At 43.8% G+C, this 18253-nt stretch overlaps 1 long non-coding RNA gene across 1 annotated transcript in view; it reads right to left on the bottom strand.

Annotated features, from left to right (window-relative positions):
• Positions 1–3550: 3550 nt before the first annotated feature.
• The window catches only part of LOC146192286 (uncharacterized), a 38226-nt gene continuing 23523 nt past the window's right edge, over positions 3551–18253 (bottom strand). The window contains exons 3-6 of the long non-coding RNA XR_014706389.1: positions 13928–13949; positions 12123–12264; positions 7782–8067; positions 3551–3773 (exon numbers count right to left, since the gene is read on the bottom strand). This is a non-coding gene — a long non-coding RNA (uncharacterized LOC146192286). The remainder of the gene's footprint in view (positions 3774–7781; positions 8068–12122; positions 12265–13927; positions 13950–18253) is intronic.

Genomic DNA, 18253 nt, shown 5'->3' on the forward strand with positions numbered 1-18253 from the left:
GTCTTTGAAGATGACAAATTTTGTGGGCGCACGGAAACCTTGGCACTATAGTGTTACATATAAACATACATACGTAATTTGCCAGAGATTCATTTTTAGGGCTCTGCAACCGACGCAAGCCAGAATCAATACGGGGTAGGATTATATTCATACTAGCAGTGAGTACCCGGCGGCCCTGAAGATCGGACCGTACACCTACCACGACCGCGTGTTAGGTGGATGCTTTAAACACTTGATACCCACTGCAATTTTTCTGTCTTTCTACGACCACCGAAAAGTTTTGTTGCCGCAGTGCCCCCGAGTTGTGCAGTAGTAGGTGAGGTAGTCTGCTCAATACAGAACTTATTTCATTAGTACATTAGCTCGTTCGATGTTATGCCACAGCGCTGTAATCACCACATAACGTTTGTGCGGAGCTCATAAATATTGTGACGTAGTGTCGACAATGCCGTTGGCAACAAAATGAAGAGACGATCTTTGCAGGAATCAACTCCTTATTTGGCTGACTTGCACCCGCAAGAGAACTAAGCCATCAGTGATGGTGACAGCAACAATCGTCTTCAGCGGTCGTCGATCTACGAATGCCCTTTTCACTCTTTAGCGCTCAATTTAAAAGCGGCGTAGAAACATCTCGACAAAACCGCGAGCAGTGACTAGCATAACGGCGAACATTGTAGAAATAGCAGTGCGTAGTTGGAATCCTTCGAGACATATCTCGAGTGAGAGTGAATCAACTTTATTGCCCGCAGAAAATGGCTTTTTTCTAACCCAGGTCCTCCATTCTAGAGGAGAGGCGCCTTAGGGCAGGTGGGAATCATCTGCCAGAACAAAGGAAATGATAAGGTCGCGCCTCGCTACAACCAGTATGAATAAACAAAGAATACAGAAGTGATCCGTGCGCTATATTCACAATGATAACACCGCATTCCGGCGGCTGCCGAGATAGAGTAAATACACATTTGCATTATTCGAGGCATTATTCCCCTTAAAGAAGCATCGCCCCGATGCTTAGAAAGACTTAGTAAAAGTTCGCTTTCTTTTCCTCAGTCATTTCCATCGCACCGATGCTTCGAAAGTAAAAGTCCACTTTCTTGTCCTGAGCCATTTCAGGATTTGTACTGCGAAATAGGCGCTTTATTTCTTCTACGTAATTGAGAACTGACTCATTAGGCAGTTGAATTCCAGACTGAAGGTGGGCCTGGGCTCTTTCTGTTCAGATGGCACTAGTAAAAGCTGTCAAAAACTCTGTCTTAAACATCTTCCAATCCTTCAAAAAATCTCATAATTTTCGAACCAGATTTGGGCAGAATCTTCAAGAGCAAAGTAGATTTGCTTTAGCATCGTTTCCTAGGTCCAGGTGTTGTACATTGACACGCGCTCGAACAGATCGAGCTAGTATTCCGCATCCTCATCGGGTCGCCCTTGGAAGCTGGGAGGCTCACTAGATTGGGCGGAAATGAGAGGCTGTGTCTGCGGTGCCGGTTTCGTCTTCAACGGCATGGTCACGTTGACAGGGATTTAGCACCTCCACCAGATGTCACGTAGTGGTGACAATGCCGTTGGCAACAAATGAAGAGACGGATCGTCGCAGGAATCAACTCTTTATTGGGCTGATTGGCGCCCGCAAAAGACCTAAGCAATCGGCGGCGGCGAAAGCAACAATCGTGCTCGGAAGCCGTCGATCTACGAATGCTCGTTCCACTCGACGGCGCTTAATTTAAAAGCGGCGCAGAAAGATCTGGATAAAACCGCGAGCAGTGACTAGCATAACCGGAAACATTAAAGAAGTACAAGCGCGTGGCTGGAATCTTTCGAGATACATCTCGAATCATCTGCCACAACAAAGGAAATGATAAGGCCGCATCTCGCGACAATGAGCATGAACAAACAAAGAATACAGAAGTGATCCGAGCACTACATTCCAAATGATAAGACCGCACGCCGGCGGCTGTCGAAAAAGAGTAAATAAAGATTTGAATTGTTTGCGGTTTAGTTCATTGTTCCTAAAGCAGACTTTAGAAAGCATGCTAAGTGCACCATGTCACGACCGATATGCCTGGTATGTGGTCTTCTTACAAAATCGAAGCAGATCTTCTCATCTGGATTGCAGCGTGCGGAGGATAGAGAGAGGTTATCATACATAATCTTTTTCAGCAGATTTGCTTTCACTTGCTCACTCAAGTATTCGTCCTGCTGAAGTTTATCATTCATTAGATAGTTTCATACTTAGCGAGATGTGTACAAAGCCGATTTGTTTTCCACAACGCTTCAAAAAGCGATCTCGATAAAAACAAATTTCATTGACAATTACGACCGTTCCTGTTTTACTGCTGACCAGAGAAAAGCTCCAAAAACATCCGTCGTTGTCCGTCATAAAATTGGGACATTGGTTGATGGAGGATGTGCCTGCAGTACACCACATGAGATAGTCGAGTTTTCAATCGGGCAGGTCACATGGCAAGGCTATGAACGGTGCTGGCCTTCACTGAAGTGAGTAGTGGCGATTTGATGTGTGCAGACCTGTATGCATAGCTTCCAGTTTCAGCCTATAAGAGCGCCACAGACAATGCCGCTTTTGTCTACTGTAATGCGATTTCAGACTTTCATTATCATCAGCCAGACTATACTTACTGCAGGGCGAAGGCCTCGCCCATATTCAATTTCAGACATTCATATTTCAGACGTTAACGGCAATGTATTCACAACATTCATTTCAATTCATATTTGTTGTAATAAAGTGTCCCCGATGTTTCTTCACTCCCCTTTCTTTCATCTCTGTGAATAGTCTGTAAATACTGGGTTGTTTCATGAATTTCCAAGAAGCAGTGTAGTTTGTAGCTGCACCACAGACATGGCTACCTCAACATCGCTTTTAAGCAAGGCGCCTGTAGCATTCTCTCGACCTGTGGTACTTGCTAGAAGTTAAACTGTACAAACCATGCCAACTACAATGCAATGTTGCAGTAACTGAAATGAAGAATCGGATGCTTCACTCCATAACAGAGGTCAATATGTATGTGCTGGACAGATTCGTTGAGGTCCACTTCCGAGTCCAAAATAATCAGGTACTGTTTTTAGATAAGTAATACAGACATGCTCTGTTTTAATGAAAAAGCTTTTCTTGCCTCATGAGCGGCGTTATCGGAGCGTGTCATCAAAACTATCCATGAAAGCGTGTCGCCAGAGTTTGTCACTGAAGCGTTGCACGACAGTCTCCTCATGCTAAAAAAAATTGACACAACAAAATTAAATAATTGAATAAGAACAGGGCTGTGCGTCTAAACTTCCAAAAGCAGCCGCCTCAACGTTCACGCTTCCTCATTTCTCCAGTACAGGCTATGCAGTGCTACCGCCTTTTTTGCTGCTTGGCTCTTCACCGCTATGTGGCTTTTTGTCAAGTGCAGTTTTTACCGCGGTTCCTTGTTTTGACTTGTGGAATAATAATCACTGTCTGTTGTAAAACATTATGTAGTCTTCCTGCTCCTAATGAATTAGGAGGAAATAAAGTATTAGTAACGAATAGTTGCGAGGTGTGGCTCGAAAAGGGATGAAAATTAATGCTTTTTATTTCGCTTGTGACACATTAACAACTCATTATATAGTCCTTTGAGATCATACGACAAGGTACGGCGACCGATATGCGTTAGTCCTATAGATGCATTGTGAAGCATTCCAGCGCCGACAACACGCCATTTCAGGTCTGATTTGTTCGACCGCGCTTTGGCGTAAACAAAATAACCCTTGAATGTTGCTTTAGCAGTGATTTTGCATTGCTGAAAGAAAAAGAATGCAATTACTTATAGCAAACTTCCGATGTTCGGTAGGAGCATATGTTTCATGGCCTTGACTGAGATAAACTGCGCTTTAATGCAGCCACGCAAAGTTTACCTAGAAACAATTCTTAGCTTCAGGTAAATATCGAGAAAAATAACCTTACTGCCTGTACCCTATAAAGCTAAGTGGAAGCTTGGGGTAATTCGGAGTCGCATTGCCAAACGTTCATATATATATCCCATTATTTCCAATTGCGAGGCAGGCTAGCAGCGCATCAGTAACGCCGATAGAACTAAAAATTGTCCATTTTGCAGAAATTTTTGGTTGGTAACTTGCCAGCATCTGACGAGGCAGCATTTCAGAACTTGGACTCAAGTTTTCTAACGGATGCTACGGATATGAGCTCGTAACTTTAGTATATGAGAAACGAGAGCCACTCCTGAAAGATTCAAGAGCCAAAATCTTCAGTTCAGGCCTGTGAACTTGCCATGAATGTTCTTTTTTATTCCACTCGTAAGGACATGTCGACGTTTCATACATAGAATTAAATCTACATTTTCTTCCTCATTTGCCAACTATATGTCCAACACACTTGTAGAATAACCAACCGGTCTCATTTGCGCGATTCTGTTTTACTTGTCATACTTCCCGATATGCACACAGCCCGTATAAAGCCCTCACGAAAATCTGCGCTGTAAAGGAACAGGCGGAGACCAGGGGGATACCCATGTTACGATAAGAAACTAAAAAGACCAGCCTTGCACTACCGCCAAGGAGAACACGGTTATGTCTCACACTACCATTCCAAACCTGCTGTTGACTGTCGCACACTAGAACGAAGCACGGACCACGAAAGAACAGCAGCACGTTCATTCTCTCCGGGCGAAGGGAAGGTGCATAAAACTTTACAACGTGCGTAAACCTAGAATTTACAAACAAAACCAGCTTGTTCGAAGAACACCAAGATTCAGAAAAGCAGTATATTGTATCAATATTTTGGCGGATAGGGGCGAATAATAATTGAGAATATCAATGCGAAATGCTAAAAATTGCTTGTGAAGAAATAAGGTTCCATTAACTAACGTTGATTATGAAGAGGCCTTCAACTCTGTCCACTCGTTTGTCTGCATAAAATAGCATAATATCGAGCAAATGAAGTCAGCTGTGTAGTATATCTGCAAGTGACGTGTATACTGTGCAATAAACTTTTATTCGGCAGTGATGAAAGGTAAGTTCAGCAGCCGGAAGCGCCCTGTGTATGCGGTAACAGATAGTTGTCCGACAGAACATTTTGAACTGTAGGGTCGGCGGGATAACAATGACGGGTGGATTGGAATTATTCACACAGGAGTGAATAGCAAGTACAAGATCCAAAGAATGCAACAGAAAGTAGCTTGAAGAAATTAGTTATGCGGGAAAACACAGCAGAATTACAGATTAGCAGAACAGTGAGAATTACAGGACCGACGACAGAACTTTGACGGCATGCCCGCCTCAACGCATCACCATCCAGAAGACAAACGGTACACGACGGTTTTAAGTCATAGTATGAGGTGCAGTGCAAACAGAATACTGGTTCCAGAACGCGGTACAGCCGGAAACCTAACAAGAGCAAGCAAATGTTTTTGTTCTGGCAAACATGGTCGTACGAAGAACGATTCATTCAGGCTTACATTGTTTAATAGTGTAATTTATTAACTGTTCAAATCTTCACATGTCATCCCATCCTATGATGGGAATCAGAGTTGGTATTGTGATCCTAGATGCTCAACACCTTTGATGCACAGTCATGAACTTTATTTGGTGTATTGTGCTTAATCTATGTTGGTCACTAAAATAATATGAAGATATATAAACTCTCCATACACAACGAATGTGCTGCTCACTTTTCATGATAGTGACACTTGCACAATATATATGCATAAGCAAACCGTTAATGCATTGTGTTATCACGAGAAGATGCCTACATAAGCGAGACGAAGTACGCCACTTTCATTGAAACTGTCCCATATTTTCGTCATTTCCTAACCGCCAAAGGAAACGTCGCACCTGCTTCAAAAGTGACATGTTGAGACGTTTCAGTTGGGGCACAAAAATGATGGCTGTACTTTATGTTTCGTCGTATTTAATTGGAACCGGCGTTAGGGAGTCGAACTTTCTAGTTGCACAGACACGCACTCAGATTTAAGTAAAACCAAAGAAACAGATGTCCGCGTGTTCTCGTGGGCCATAACTGATGTAGTATAAAATTACGCTCAGATCACTTACTGCTTTCCAACTACAAACACCAGGGCATAGCAAAGAAAAACATCCCTGCAAGTTTTGAACAGAAACAACGACTCCCCTTCAACAGCAAAATTCATCACCACATAGAGGCAAGCTCAAATGCCCATCTCTTAAAGCTGTAATCTCCCGACATCACGGAAAAAAGTAACGATCAATGCAGGCGATTATTAAGTCTGTGGAGAGGTTGAGGCCATGGAGGACGATTCGGGACCTATAAAACTCTAGATGTATCCTCTGCGTTTTATAGAATATAGTATGGTTACTGGATCAGGGTGCAGGTTTCTACAAAGACCACGCATTTCAGTTTGCAGACCTGGCTAGCGATTGCTGTATCGATATTGTGAATCAATAATCTTACTATAGGCTTTATATATAAAAAACTACTGCATATTTTAGTGCTTGTTTTGGACACTGGTTTCAATACTTGTGACATTAACGCAATAATAGCTGCCTTTTTTCAGCTTGGTTTAGTATTTTAATACATTCGCGTCATACCAGCGAGCGTTAGGTCGGCGTACTCAGACGGTACCATATATGCAGTTCTATTGTCGCCATTTTTATTTAAATTTATGAAATATTTCTGTCAGCGAAACGATGCGCTTCATTCGATCGTGGAGAAGTTGCTGATTCTTCAAACAAATAAAGTGTAGGGTATTATTATCAGATATCAATTTCATTGCAGCCTTACAAGACGAACCATGAGCCCTCTTTAGTGTTCGATGCTAATTGGGTCAAGAAAAAAAGCGAAATAATGACAGCTTATACCGAAGCAGAAAGCAGTACTTCAGATGACTCGGCCATACTAGTTACAGTGCCTTCTTGAGCACCAGCTACGGCTCGGCTTCGGCGCTTTTTTCTGTATCCGGACAGCGCTATTAAAGCCGCCGCGTTCAAATTTGACCAATGAGACGATGCCAGAAAAAATGGTTTAAAATGGAATTGAAAGTAAGAAACGGACCTAATTTCTCACGCCTCTGTTCGGAGTTCTCTATTCTGAGCTGTGCATATGATCTCGCCTAAGGAAATCAATTGACTGCGGCGTGCTTCATAAAGTTTATTCTAGAAGGGAAACATGAGCCCACGAACCACTAGGAAAGCTGTCAAGCATCATAATGGCTTTGTGCAAGCCTAATTTAGCGCTTAGGGCTCCCACAATCTTGTTAAATAGGATTACTTCGTTGGTCCAGTAGATGACACTGTTTTCGCAAAAGGATGCACTCACTATGCCAGTGTATTAGTGTTCTACAGCAATCAGCTAACGTACCACTGCGTGTCATGGACGCTCCAACTGCGACTGCTGTCGCATACTAAAGACTGCGTATTGATTGAAATCATTGCGGCAAAGACCACATGAACGCAGAGAGGAGCTTAAAAAGTTCAAAATTGATGGCCCGACCAGGAAACAACGTATTAAAATGTATAAACAACGGTGTCATTTCTGTGATAATTTGAATCACTGTGAATTTCGAGTGCGAAGAGCCTCACCCACCCTGACGTCAGTGCCGTTGTATGGAGGCTCAATTACGTTGCCAGTACCAACAAGTCTTCATTTTATTTTATTCTTAGCTTTCCCAAATATATAAAGCATTTTATACTAACGACATGTAAAAATGCAACACATGATTTTGAAGCCAAATCGTGCCTGGTTCGTGATCTGTATAACAACATTATCATATTCAGAAATCGGCGTTCAGAAAAGAGTGTTCTACCACTATACTTACTCTTTTGAACACCTCTGGTCCGACTACTGACGCATTAGGGCCCCACTTCTCTATGTGCGTGAACCCCTTAGTTAGATTATTTAGGTCGATTGTGTACATCCTTGGAGGTAGCCGGCCCGCAGCAAGGATAGGGAGGCGAACGGTAACAGGAAGATGAAAAGGACTTTCTATAGTATGTCTCCATCGCCACATAAAGACACCAATGCACGATCTTCATTCTAAGCTTCTTTTGTTTTTGATGACTACTTTACAGGGCGCTAGTTTCGCTTGGGCCTGGATGGGGTGCCTGAAGAAGAGGAAACAACCGAACATTTTGCCTTATCAGCGAAAACAGGCTGCGTTAACCTACGTTATGGTACAGACAATTAAACAACAGAATACGTCAACGTTTTAATGTTTCTTCAAAAATACACTGTCTACTATAAAATCACGTCATATTACAGAAAGAGCTCCCACAGTATGTACAGTGGAGAGGGACTCCTAAGACGTGAACAAATAATGACATTCGTTCGCGATAAAAATAACATGCTAACATTAACTTAACTAAAGGAATAAGATGTTATTTGGCCGAACTCACAACATATTAAGAGAAACACAGATGAAATAAAATTTTTTCATTATGGTCAAGCACAAAGAATTAAAAATACGGATTTGAATTTGGCTTTTAAATCATACTCATGTGAAACTCAACTAATATGTTTTACACATGCTTTAAACCGTATCCTTGACCAGTCATCACTAGCTGACTGCATATCCCTAGATTTTAATAAAGCTTGTTCTAAAGTATCTCACAGACTCCTATTATTAAAACTAAGTAACCTAAACATTGACCCTAGTCTACTTAAATTGATTCAGTGCTTTCTTCTTAATCGATCGCAGTTTGCTACCGTCAATGTTTTTAATTCCGGTTTTACAAAAGTGCATTCAGGCGTTCCCCAAGGTTCAGTCTTTGGGTCCCTTTTGTTCTTAATATTCATCAATGATCTTCTTTCTCTTGTTAACTCTTATAATCTCCTTTTCGTGGATGATTGCGTTATTTTTAGAGCAATAACAGATGCTAACGATAGTTGTCTTCCTCAGTCTGATCTTACCACTATAGTTAACTGGTGTAAGGAATGATCTATGCAACTAAATATTAACAAATGCAAACTAATGCGTGTTTCCAGAAAATCTAGTGCCCTGCTTGCGTACTACATTGATAACTTAGTTTTAAAATCTGTAACATCATATAAATATCTTTACGTTTACATCACTGCTAACCTAAACTGGTCTCTGCATATTGAGCATATATTGAACAACACTAATCGCATGCTAGGTTATTTACGTCGCAACGTTTTCAACGTTCCTTCTTCATTGAAACTTCTGCTCTATAAAACACTAATTCTATCCAAACTGGAGTATGAAACTCCAGTCTGGGATCCTTTTTATGACAGTCATATTACAACTCTTCAGATGGTCAAAAATAACTTGGTACGTTTCATTCTAACAAATTATAACCGCACAGCAAGCATAAGTAGTAGGAAATTTAGTCTTTCTCTTTCATCGCTGTCACTTCGCCGAAAAGCATCTCGTATCGCATTGTTTCACAAGTTGTACCATTATACTGTACTGCGCCATCGCCTTATTCCTCAACCATTTTATGTATCCCATCGTATTGACCACCCTCATAAATTCGGTTTTGATTCATGTAACATCAATTATTTTTTTCAGTCATTCATGTCCCGTACCTCACGTGACAGGACTTATCTTAAAGCAGATATTGCCATCAATAATAATTATGAGATTTTTCGCGAAGCTATAGCTAGCATTGTATACTCAGGTGTTATTTAAATTTAACTCTGTGCTGTACATCCAAATTTATGCATTTTTGTGTTTTTGCCACTCCCTCTCTGTAATGCCTGTGGCCCTGAGGAGTACCATAAATAAAGACGGTGCATGTTACATTTAACTCGGTAAAGAATTCCAGAAAGTGATGAAAGAAAATCTAAAGCTTGCATGCCAGATGTAATACGAACTTTGGGTGATAAAATGTTTCCACGAAGGGAGAAACGGGTAACAGCAGGGTTAGTAAAGTTGTTCACGTGAATGAGTGGTAAGAGATTGCAATTAGGCGCGACGTGATAGCCAATTTCTCTAATCTTGGAACTTACTATGTGATGTACATGGCATATTTGGAGAATAGGCCTCGTTTAATTCATGTAATTATTCCTAATACTTCGTTCTGAACGTTTTGAAGACATGAGAAGTGTACGCCAAACCCTATGGTGTTATACATTATTGAATAGTATCGTTTTTAGGGATTCGAAGAATTTTAAAAACCTATGCTTTTCGTAACCTAGAGCGGCAAAAAAGAAGCAAACAAAAGTGCTGGTACACCTTTAATATCTCATAGCATTCGCCTGCACTCTTCACGCACAAAACAAATACGAATAGAAAGTTTCGCGCACAGAACACAAGGAAATTATTCCGGGCTCCTCACGCTGCATCCCCTTTACTGCAGCTTCAGAGGGCATGCTGCTGGGTCAACGAATATGCATATTGGCCGCGCATCCTGCTGCAGAAAGTGCGGTGTCTTGGCGGGTTCCATACTTTATTCACGTGGCCGCGTTAAAGGCACTCTTCCACAGAAATTGCAGTGCTTTCAGCGTTGTGAGCTAAAAATCACGGACGTGGCTCAGGCAGGAGACACTAGACAAGTTATATCCTCGAGCACTAATTTGCCGATGAATTGCGTGACGTAACAAAGCAATATGATATTACAAAGCCGACAGGAGCTGCCAACCCAGGTTGCTCATTTCAGCGGGAGCAGGGGGAATGAATCCTCTGGTCTCTTAGATATCGAGTTAAGCACGCTACTAGCGTACACGACGCAGGCACGCTCGAATACAGCTCGGTTAAAGGAATGCTTTATTCATTTGAAATACCTTACAGGCCTGTTAGGCATTGTGTAAGGAGGCAGAAATTTGAAAGCTGTATTGAAAGCAGAAATGTAAGACAACAAAGAAAAATAATATGCCTGTATATATGTACATACCTAAAGAAACTGCAGAGAAGAAACGATGTAACGCCACTGATAAGATTTCAACAACGAAAAGAAATAGGTGACGCAGATTAGAGCGCTACAAAAAATGAAACAATATTACGAGTGTGCGATATAGAGCTTTTGAAACAAATGGGTAAGAGTAACTAAAAGCGAAAAGCGTAACAGGCAAACATAATTACTCGTAAATAAAACATCAAAATGGCATTTTCACATATCTGTGAAAGGAAATGGAGACTAAACGAAGACTTCAATGAAATGTATAATGAGCTGGCGATGATATTGTTACGTATATGCCACTAAAGAGGACGACGATGGACTACGCAGTGATAGATGCCGAAGCTGAAGAAACGATTGGTGCTTGCCTGAACAACTACGTCTCTCATCACCTGTTGTGGTTCCCCTGTTGTGGTACTAGCCTTCTGCCGCGTATCATCTTGGTGGAGGTGAATCAAGATCCCCGTACGCACCGATTAGCCCATTTACGCTGCCAAAAACTGGACTTGCGAAGCAGCCGTCACCTACCTAGGATCACAACCACGTCTCAAACAGCCACGATGACCTCCGAAAAAGCCCCTACCACCGCGGGAACATCGCCTCAGCAAGTTTTCTAACGAAAATTCGCCATCCTCCCATATTTAATGGCGACGACAACCCAGACATTGACGATTTACTAGATGAGTATGAGCGCTGCAGCCGGGACAACCACTGGGACGCCACCATCATGCTCGCTAACATCATCTTTTATTTGGCGGGAACAGCTCGAATATGGTTTCAAAACCACGAACAAGAGCTCGTTACCTCGGATATATGCAAGCGAAAGCTCAAGGACTTGTTCGGGAACTTTCTTCTCGTGTTCAATCCCCCACGGAGGCCTACCTTGCCTACATTCAGGACGTGCTTGCGTTGTGTCACGAGATCAGCACCTCCATGCCGGAAAGTGACAAGATAGGGCACAACCTCAAGGGTATCGTGGATTATGCGTTCCACATCCAACCTCAAGACTGCTTGACATGGTACAATGTGGCGCGCCCACCATTTTCTGTGTCACTTCTCACTCTTTTGAGCGAGTGAATATTTACAAGTACTTGGACTGTCTGAAGAGCAAGTAAGCTAGGAAAACAGTCCCGGGTACGGTAAGTACAGTACTGAATGGCAAGGTCTTGAGCAGGCATCCAGCATCTTTCATTCTCCCAAAGCTTAAAACCAGCTATCGATAATTGGGCAACATAAATTTGAAGGCTTCTTATAGTGTGGGTAGAATGTAAAGAAAAGTAATAATGATGTGAAAAAATGCCTACATTCCCTTTGTTTTGTTGTGCTTCTCCCAGTAGGTGCAGTTTTCAGTGAGGCTCCAGGTAACGATGTTATGTTTTGAAGTATTTAGACGGTCGATGTATACCCAAGCTTGACGTTCTAAGTTTACATGCCGCCAATGTTTCCCTGCGATAAAAGGTAAAGATCCTTAACTATGGCCGCGCTTTAGCACAGCAAGGTACAGTATGTTTGCTGCAATTGTAGAACAGTTGTAATGGAGATGCATGGCATTTCGAAATGAGAGCTCCGGATTTCCGCCCACTTTCATTTATAAAACTAGAGGTTGTTTGCGTAGAGAAAATCTCCAAAGTTTTATATCAGAGACGGACGAAAACTCGCTGTGGTAAGATAGAAAAAAAGCTTATGACCAGGGCTAATATTGTACATTTATCTTTACCGCAAAATAAGCTAGAGCTAAAGGAAGGCAAGTATTTCCGTGGAATGAAGTTTCGTGAAATTGTGCGCCATCATGCATGCTTGCTACACAAACTTTGTTTAAACGTGGCTTTTACGCGCAGGTTTGTGTTCAGTTCGACAGGCGGACTCCCATGAATGTTCAGCTTGTGGCATCACCGACTCTGAATCATATATTATTGGTGTGCCCAGTATATGCGCGCGAACTAAAAGTGCTAGCCGCTTCTTGAAGCATTTTCACAAGAGAGCTCTGCGAGGCGCTTGGCAGGACAAGGGGAAGGGTATCTAGCCACCGCGGGCTGTCTACCGGTTTTGTGCGACACGGGACGTGACTCGCACTTATAGAGCAAGTTGCCGTGCCGGTATACATTTTAATATGCCTTCTCAAACATTGTCACCCATCATGATCCTCTTTCTTTTCCCCTTCCCCAGTTTAGAGTAGCACTCCAGATTTTAATCATTCCGGCACACCTCTGTGCATCTTCAATCGATAAACCTACCTACACACACACACACACACACACACACACACACACACACACACACACACACACACACACACACACACACACACACACACACACACACACACACACACACACACACACACACACACACACACACACACACACACACACACACACACACACACACACACACACACACACACACACACACACACACACACACACACACACACACACACACACACACACACACACACACACACACACACACACACACACACACACACACACACACACACACACACACACACACACACACACACACACACACACACACACACACACACACACACACACACACACACACACACACACACACACACACACACACACACACACACACACACACACACACACACACACACACACACACACACATGTATGTATATTATTTTCTCTGCATCTCTCGCCGTACAAGGATAATTTCGGGTCAGAATATGGAGATATTACGCACGGGAAGAGGCAATATGTAAGAAAGAGAGAGTCTTAAAGACTAGTTGCATTTTCTAAACGTTTGCATTTTTTACCCAGCACCTCCACCACTTGTGAAAGAAGGCTAGGTTGAGACGGCAAGGTCGAGACGGCAAGACCAGCGATGCCTTGTCTAGCGTTTTAATCCGGTGACAAAACCCAGGCGCGTGCCGGAGCCGGCGCCGCGGGACGATGATGATGGTATGTACAAATGAAAGAGGAAGGTCATGGCATATACAAATTAAAGAACATCCACGGAAGGCTCACAGCGGGCATTTAAAGGCTTCGCCTGAAGAATACCTAACTAGGTTTTGCCAGAAATTAAAAACCCTTACTCCCTCAGATGATTAGTAGTTGCAAGAACACGAAGATCATACCTATCCCGCTGCATGTGGTGACCTGTAACAAAACAAAAATGTATTTGAAAACATGCTCTACAGAATATATTCTTAAATTATTATAATGGGACGCTCACTACTCCTGATAACGATACCTTCTCTTGCGCGGAAAATATTTGCACCACCTAAAATTTGCTCCTTTAAGGCGAAAGCCTTTAATGACTCACACTGTCGTTCGCAGAAGGTGTCAAACATTGCGGCTACCTTAGATCCCGCGATGCCAGTAAAGATTCCGGCCACCATAGGTGAAGTTTGGCCGCCCTGGGCTTACGCCTCCCAAAAAGGGACTTAATAAGGCGCAAGCCTTAATACGCTTTCTTTACGTGGGAGGCGGTAGGTGGCCGCTGACATGGCCGAGCACTAACTGGACGTAGTGCTTCCTGACATTACATTGGGCAGAGGCTGCCAACTCGGGCCTCTCCTTTCATATGGGAGGATGATATCAGAATCAGCCTGCCAAGACCCTTGTATTCACGTTAACCATTGGCCACACAGGTACGTTCATCCGGCTTGGTTAAAGCTTTATATTTTTGATAGTCATACCGAGTCAGGCGTCCGTGTGGCGCCTTTTATTCGGCGCTTCCTCGAACGCCGCACCACACAGCCTATATAGAAGCAGATGCAGCAAAGCCAGGAATCAGCAAAAGTTTCGAACAAAGGCTTTCGCCTTAGCGCGCTTTAGTGGTCCCAAAGGCCACGCAAATTTTTTGAAAACACAACACTTTTAAACACCATATCAGAAGGTCAAATAGTGTTCACTGTTTGTTACTTAGAAGAGGCACTGTTGTTACAGCGTTAAAGGCCCCGTTGCCCAAACAATCCGGCGCCGGCTTAACGAGCGAAAAATCCTGGCTATAGCGGTGGGAGGTGGCAGCTGTCAACTGAATTGACTGCGCACTGATTGGAAATGGGGTTGAGCGATGTCAAGTGACACCGGGCATGTCTGATTCGCAGGAGCTTTCTGCTTAAGTTCTCAATTGAGAACAGAGGGACAGAGAAAGTTAACTTTCCGAGACCTTTGCATTCTGAATGAGGCATGTTACCCCCAGGCCACGCAGACACTTTGGCATGGCATGGTTAAGCGGGTTTTATGCCTATGTTGGGGGATCTATCGCATTACATGGTAGATTATGATCGTACGATAAAGCGACCTGCCAGTCTTGGGGGCGGCATGTTAGCGGCTCAAAGACGAGGGTATAGATAAGCGTGTCGAAAGCAAAGCTCGGGGTTATTGCCCGAAGGGAGGCCAGCCAGGGGCGGCCAGCGAGCTCAAGAACCAGCAGGATGTGCACGGATGTGCACGAAGACCTGCAAGAAAAAGGAAGCAGTGCCTACAGGAATGGCTTACTCGTGTTTGAGTGAGTTGCTGTCACGCGAGGAGCAATGTTCCTTGCGCCACCGTTAGCGCTTTGGCCCTGTCGCTCGCCCTGATCGAGCCGCAATGTGTTTTGTCTTCCCGCGGTAAAGCCCTGACCCTCGTTCTGCTTTATCTTCGGTGTTCTATTGTCGGGCGCCTCGACAGCATGTTTCCAGATTTTTCGTTTATCCGGAATAAACCGCTGTTTTAAAAGAGACTGGATTTATCACTCGTCGGGTGAGACCATGGCTCAAGGACCCGTTTTTTGAAGACGAGGCCTTCAATGTCGATAAAAAAGTTTACAGGATTGAACTCAGCTTAATGGCGAAATCGTTTCCCCCTTTTCTTCTCTTTGCCGACATCTTCTCTAATTCCTCTAACTTGCATGTTTGTGCACTTGTAGTAGTTTCTTTACATTCTATTCTTTGGCTTCGTTGTCAGAATCTATTACGAAGTCTTTACCTGGGTGATTATGTAGACGTTAGAACCTATTGCGATGTGTCACTGACACATCTCGCGGAATCTCGCAGAGGCATCTCGCAGACGCGAGATATTCGCCATGACACTAGAAAGGCTTTCGTCTTAAAATAGAGTACCACCACAATTGTCTCAATCCCGGACAGCTATTGCTAGATGGCGTTGAAATGCAGATAGATCAGTTTATTGAAAGCAAAAGCAGAGAGTTCGGCCGGAATGATTAAAATCGAGCTCCACCACCGGTTGCCTGTGGTATAACAATTCTGCTCAAAACTGTATAGTAATGTTTTACGCATCTTTGCAAGAGATAAACATCAATCCGAAATATAGGTGTCTATACTCCTTTAACGTACACTATGAGGTCGATATGATATCGGTTATTTCTGGATCAAACGCGCACAGATGGCAGTTGATCATAAGGACAAAACACAACGCAGAGCGCGAGGGAATGGCAGTTAAATGCAAGGAGGTATCGGCTTGGATGATAGCACGTCACCATTGTGTAGTAACTGCTGATATCTCGCGATGCCACCTGCACTAAAAGTATTCTCTACCATCTTTATTAAATTTCGTTCAAGGTCAGAGGGCGAGACATACACAGTGGCTTGCCTTCGGAGCAAAAGCCATATAGTTAATGCTTTAAAACAAAGTAGTTACACAGGCTGAAAATACGTTCAGGCAAATAATCATGATCATCTTGAAAGACACATAAGTACTTCCGTGATTCAAGTCCGGTTCTGTCACTCTAAAGGTCGAGCTATGTCCATTGAAACAAGAATCAAAGGAAACAATTTAAAACGAAGAGTATCAAGCTGAAGATTGAAATCAGGCGCTGCAAGAGGCGGACTACTTTAGAGTATTTGGCATAGGTGGTAATAAATCTAGCAAAGAAACAAAATGGCTCCATAGGATGAAAAAGTAGCTGCGACTTTCTTACATGGGATAAAACGCATTTATTCTATGGAAGGAGCTCGCACGGAGATGGCAAGAGACTGAGGAGGCGACAGTGGAAGGAGTTGGACAGTGAAAGGAGTTGGAGAAACAAAAATGCAATCACCACGGCTTTTCGAAAACTTCCCGAATCTCTACGTTCCATGTGTTTGCACAGCTAGAGACATTGACTCAACTGATTAAACAGTGTTAGTCAACGAGTAACCTGAAGCGAATATACGTCGTGCTCATAGTATTCCTGTACAGTGCTGTGGCAGTTTAAACGCAAGTCGACAACGGCTGACCCTACTGCATTCAAATTAACGGCTATTACTACGACCCAGGAAACTGACTTTCATCGTAAAGAAAAGCAAAGTCGGCATACAGACCTCAGATCGATCTTATGGGATTCGGGCTTGCTGCGGCCGCTCTTTGCGCGGCCGCCGCCCGCTTCACTGTTGTTCTCCTCTTTCCCTTCCTCCCGCCAGAGGCGGCGGAGACATGTCCGGACGACTTGTCACTGTCGCTCGGCCACAGCTCCCCCCTGGCGTCCCAGTGGCTGTTCTCATTGGCGCCTTTTGGCGGGAACACGGCACCCTTCGACGGCCACGTTCGCGTGATCCTCAGAGCGGGGCCCAGGGAGAGACCCCTCCGAGACATCGGAAGTTGCGCACGCTACTGTTCTTGTCTGTCGGCCTTTGTCCGCGCAGACCAGTGTGTACTCGAATTCGTCCGCTCCGGGTCGTACCTGAGAGCGCAGCTCGAGCCTGTCGATCGTGATCCAACGATCCGCGACAGGTGTACCTTGCGGTAGTTGCCCACTCTCTCTCAAAGGAACCCTTTGGTCACCGCGAGAAAGAGATCACAGCACGCCCTTGCGTGCTTGCGGCGCGCACTCCGTGTCACTTCGTGCGCATAGGGGAGCATTGCTCCTCGCGCGCTCCCGGGACACAATGACTGAGTATGTGTGTGTATGTGCGTTTGTATATATGTTTATGTGTGTGCGTGTGTGTGTGTGTACCGCTGGAGGATGGCGTTTCAATAAACGTCTCCTTTGTGAACTTAGAGGCTTGTGTTCTTGCAGCGAAGTGCTCTCCTCCCTGTGGAGGTTGAGCGCGCGTTGTATAGTGTTTCAGTGTGCGCGTGGTGACGGCTGATCGGGCTTCGGCACGCGCGACGTTCGAACCCGCGGTGGTTGGTGGCCTATGCCCACGTAGAAACCACAATCTGCTTGCAGAAACCTGTAGTGCATGTACCGACGCGTCCAGTATTGAAAACGACAGCGCAAATGTAGTTGCACGGTCGTGCATAATGCATAATAAACGTGCATAATGAACACATATCGGAATAACCGTACCTGTTTGTGATGAAACTTTATGCAAACTGCAATACTATCAAGGTCACAACTAAAATAGCCTATAACAGAATCACAATAAAAATTTTTAACGAGCAACGATTGGCTACAAATATTTAGCCAAATACAGGAGAATGTCCCAAACCTAAAGGCTGCGCAGAGGACCTCCTGTTACAAGCATACAAAA

Source organism: Amblyomma maculatum, chromosome 4, assembly GCF_055883805.1.
Source record: "Amblyomma maculatum isolate TAMU_Amacu chromosome 4, ASM5588380v1, whole genome shotgun sequence".
In the NCBI taxonomy this organism is placed as follows: Eukaryota; Metazoa; Arthropoda; class Arachnida; order Ixodida; family Ixodidae; genus Amblyomma; species Amblyomma maculatum.